The sequence below is a fragment of the Oratosquilla oratoria genome, chromosome 1 (assembly GCF_046742065.1).
Source record: "Oratosquilla oratoria isolate Oo_2021 chromosome 1, ASM4674206v1, whole genome shotgun sequence".
NCBI classification, from domain to species: Eukaryota; Metazoa; Arthropoda; class Malacostraca; order Stomatopoda; family Squillidae; genus Oratosquilla; species Oratosquilla oratoria.
Window position 1 is genome coordinate 41,967,156 of NC_134777.1, and position 5,000 is coordinate 41,972,155.

Below are 5,000 nucleotides of genomic sequence, written 5' to 3' on the forward strand. Positions count from 1 at the left end.
GAACAAAGAAAATGATACGAATAGAAAGTTGAATATCGGCTGACCACTAAGCTTGAACAATATACAGATGGTTTTACTTTCTGTTGAATGAAATCGTATTGCGTTAGCCAGAACATAATCATTACACAAAGACGTTCGTGAGTGGGCTGATACATCTTTTAAATCATTTGGTGCCAATTTTTTTCTTTGTCATCCGAGTTAAAACGCCTGGCGTTAGCTAGAAAAAATATATACAATATACGGCAACGGTTAGAATGGAGTGTCAGGGTGAGGGGGAGGAGTGAGGATTGTCCTATCTTATCCAGGTGATCGGCTGTTTATAGATTTTGGTCTTGCTGAACGATTTTATTCAAGTGACTGACGAAGATATACCTTTTTTTCCTTATTATGATGCTCTTCACTGATTCTATTCTAGTTAACGCCAGGCAATTTTATCCAGCTGAAATGGTTATTTCACAGAACCCGTTCACCACTATGACGGATATTGCTCTGGTTGGGCAAAGTTAGACGGTTTTATTCAGCAAGTTCTGAGTTAGGTCTCGTGCTGAAGGGTTCGAGAAATCAAAACCTTCTATGAAGGAAGGGAAATGGTGGGGGGATGGGTTCAAATGGGTGGGGAGTTGGGGTTGTGTGTGTGTAAGCGTGTAAGGTCTCAGCCGGTCAGATATGAGTTCTGAGCGCTCTTCCTGGAGGGAAATAGCTGACGACCACAAATCCAACACGTGATCCAAGGCAATATTGAATAACACGTGAGGTCTGAGATCGCGCCCCGCTCATGGCGTGAAACTTTCACTAATATAGTAAACCGTTACTATCTCTCTGGGGGTAAAGAGGTGGGTGCATGGCGTGTGTAATGTCAAAATTAGACCATATGCCTCTGAACTCTCATACGTGAGGGTAATAGCTGTTTGTCACACTTCCGGCACGCGATCCGGGACTATGATGGTGAATGACGCCACAATCAGCCTTTGTGTTTGAAGCTTTCACGATTAATTAGCGACTGTCCATCGACATATTTTGTTTTGGTCAAACGCCATGAGATTCTATTCCGTTGGGGGGTTATCCCCCTATTCCTTTGGTGAATAAAATTTAGTCTTATTCCTGAATAAAATAGTCTGGCGACAGCCAGAATAATGCGACAAATGCGATAACGTCAAGAGTTGATTGAGATAGGTAACCATTCGAAGTTTGTATTGTGATTTTTTCCCACGACTTATTAAAATTGACGGTAGTCTGAATTAATATGTAAGACAACATCACCCCTAGAGTGTTGATATAAGGGATTGGCAGGTTTATCGGAGTAAGGATAATAGGGTTAAGGAGGAATATTTGTAGAAACAGGCGAGGGCCGAGGCGGGAAAATGGACCGACATTTATAGAGGTCATTCGAGTTGAAGTGAAATTAAGTGTTGGGGGATGAAAGCGATAGGTGAACGCAGCATTGTGTTTGAAAACTGAGTGTGCTGAAAAAAATGTTGAAGGAAGTGAAGCAAGTCTGGTCCTTGGGAATGTGTGTGAACGACACGTTCTCGGGGCTTGATAAAGGCTCTTGTGTGTTCTTAGGTAAACAGTTTCTCCAAGAGTGCGTGTTAGGAAAACCTGTATAATCTGACTCCCACAGTATGCTAAAATGTTTCGGATATGATTACAGTGTTTTTGATGGGTGAAGTAGATCTCCACAATTCAAGTTTCAGATTTGTTTAATGGTTTGCGACTTCATGGGCGTAATAGATTGTTATCTATAGCGTTTGCTTGATGCACTATTACGTCATATCGTTTCTTTTGATGGCGGCAAATATGGTGTAAGCCGAAAGGTCTTGGCGAAAGGTCAAAGAATTACAAATAGGAGCATGCCGGCAGGAGACCTTTTGGTCCATAACTAGATCGAATGAAAAAAAAATACGATAAGTAAACAAATTAATAAACTTATAATAATATAAATAACACAAAATAAGCAAATCAAGAGGTGTGTTTATCTCAACAAATCTCCGTTCATTGTTGATTTCGCTGTATAAGTGCAATAAATAAATTGGTACTTGCTTTGTTAGGTGAAATGCGAGGTCATCCACATCACCCCGAACACAGACATTTATTATTCATTGCATCGATTGTAGACGCCCTGCACCAACTTTGTACAGGTTTGGTTTTTAAGTGTTACTTAATAATTTTGCTATATCATGATAATTTCTTGTTTTTCCTCTTCATGTCTCATTGCAACAAGAAAATTGCTATCATCTTAAATAATTATTACTTATGTATTGAGGTCGGCAGCTTGTGGCTTGAGATATCATCAGGAAGGAATCCAACGAACATTCCACCGGAAGTTATTGTTATTATTGTCATTATTATTGCTGCTGTTGTTGTTGTTATTATTATTATTATTATTATTATTATTATTATTATTATTATTATTATTATTATTATTATCATTATTATTATTATTATTATTATTATTATTATTATTTATATCTTGTTCCTTCGTAATCTATTTTTAGGTCTCCCGGTGCGTTCCAAAATTATACAATTTGCACTTAGATGAACATGATTATGAATGAATATTTGAATTTTGAATTCAACCTACTTCTTTTTAAATTTCTATCATTCTCATCAGCAAAGTGATGCCCCTCTAAAAACATTATCGTGGTAAATGTCAGGCGAATTGTTTAGTTGAAGCGTCATCGTAATGGTTGGGGAACACAAATATTCAGACCCAAACTGCTGGAATATCGATCTTAGTGAAATCTACAGTTCTACAAATTCTTGAGTGTGCATAATCCATTATAAATGTCAATTGTAGAATCCCCCCCCCCCAACACACAAACGCTTGGGTGGGACATTGTACAATTGGAGATTGTACAGTTGAGTGTTGCTGGGGTGGACATTCTACAGTTGATTATGGCTCGTGAGACACAACCTAACCTAACCTATCCTGACTCAATCTAACCTAACATTCTACAGTTGGTTATGGCTCGTGATGCACAACCTAACCTAACCTAACCTATGTTAATTAGGGCGGAGAGTCTACAGTTGATCAGTGTTGTTGGGGAGGCGGGTTCTGCTAATGACCCTACGTTACATTACTTTTTCAATATCAGGGGATAATTATTTCAACTTTGGAGTCAGACGACTATAATAATGGGCGGAGGCTATGTAGGTTTTATTGCTCCAGGTTTTCGGAGACATCAATCGATGTGACGTCATCAGCGTCGCGTCAGGCGAGGAGCTGATACACCAGAGGGCTTCCTAAGTCACCTTTGCCCTTTGATCTCAGACAGCCAGGCTAAGTATCCTCGTCGCGCGAGGTGAGATCGTTGGTGACGACCCGAAAGGGCAATGTGAACATCCGGATTCCCAGAAGAGCAGATGTTCTTCGGGGGGTAAAAGGAACCGGAAATGGACCATGACTGCCCTCGGTGCGATCGGGGTGAGGAAGGGTGGTTCGGTCTGTGGGTACGCATATATAATTGCGTGTATGTGTGTGTGTGTGTGTGTGTGTGTGTGTGTGTGTGTGCGTGCGTGCGCGCGCGCGCGTACTAGCATTTACCTAGTTATTGTATACAGAGTTTGAGACGTGTTCATGGGGCACCTTTGCCTCCACTCATCAAACTTTAGCATTAAATAACTTGCTTATGTTAGTGGCATGGGTAATCCGATTTGTTTCATAGATCTACATATCTATGTAGAAAGATATACCTCGTAACATATTTCAAACGAGTTTGCTTTTTCAGTGTTTTACGATGACCACTTGTTGGCCATTCGTCCCATACCGTCAATTCCTTTTTGTTAATATTTTCTCTACCTTTCTCTGATCTCAATATTACTATCATGTCGCCTCTCTCTCTCTCTCTCTCTCTCTCTCTCTCTCTCTCTCTCTCTCTCTCTCTCTCTCTCTCTCTCTCTCTCTCTCTCTCTCTCTCTCTCTCTCCGTGTGTGTGTGTGTGTGTGTGTGTGTGTGTGTGTGTGTGTGTGTGTGTGTGTGTGTGTGTATTTACCTAGTTTACCTAGTTGTATTTACCTAGTTGTATTTTACGGGAAGGGGAGCTATGCTCGTGGTGTCCCGTCTTCATATCTCGTTTTATCTAGCCTGTTTTTTAAATTCGTGTATAGTTTTTGCACACACCACATTTTCATCTAACTTGTTCCAAACGTCTATTATCCTGTGGGGAAAGCTGTTCTTTTTCAGGTCTCTTCTATAATTGTCTTTTATTAGATCCTCTCTATCAATAATTTCCATGCCTTACATGATTCTATAAATAGTTATCAAGTCTCCTCCCTCTCTTTGCTCCAAAGTCTGTAGTTCAAGTTTTGCCAGCCTCTCCTCATATGATGGTTCTGAGAGCGTTGGTACCAATTTCGTTTGTATTCTTTCAAGTTTTGTTATACATTTTTTTTTTTGTACTTGGTGACCACGTCGTTGCATACTCCAATTTTGATTTTATCAAAGTGACTAGTATCTTCTTCACCATTTCTTCATCCAGGTATGTAAATGCCACTTTGATTGATCTTATTAAATTATAAGTTTGTCCATTCTTTTATATGTTTCTCACATATTCATAATGATAACTCCTAGGTCCTTCTCTATTTCCACTTTTTTAATTTCTTCCTCTCCCAATGTATATGATCCCACTATTCTTTTTTGCTTCTTCCAAATTCCATTATACTACACTTCTTAATGTTGAATTCCATCTCCCACTTCCTACTCCATTCCCATACTTTATTGAGATCACTCTGCAACGACTCACAGTCTTCTTCGGTGCTCACTTTTTTCAACATTTTTGCATCGTCTGCGAAGAAGCTCATATAACTTTTAATTTCTTCATCCAAATCATTAATGTATATTACAAACATTATTGGGGCAAAACTGTTCCTTGTGGAAATCCACTAATCACCTCATCCCAATTGGAATGTTTGTTTCTTATCACCACTCTCATTTTCCATTCATGCAAGAAGTCTTCCATCCACTTCAGTAGTTTGCCCTGTATTCCTCCTGATGTTTCTAA

The 5,000-nt window shown here is 39.5% G+C and overlaps 1 protein-coding gene across 4 annotated transcripts in view; it reads left to right on the forward strand.

The window, feature by feature from the left end:
• The window catches only part of LOC143032983 (calcium and integrin-binding protein 1-like), a 42,623-nt gene that overhangs the window by 660 nt on the left and 36,963 nt on the right, over positions 1-5,000 (forward strand). Inside the window, exon 2 of one of the 4 annotated variants that reach the window (XM_076198195.1) lies at positions 2,049-2,138. The exons of the other annotated variants lie outside the window; for them this stretch is intronic. The gene's annotated coding sequence lies outside the window, so the exon portion shown is untranslated. The remainder of the gene's footprint in view (positions 1-2,048; positions 2,139-5,000) is intronic. 4 annotated transcript variants of the gene reach the window in all.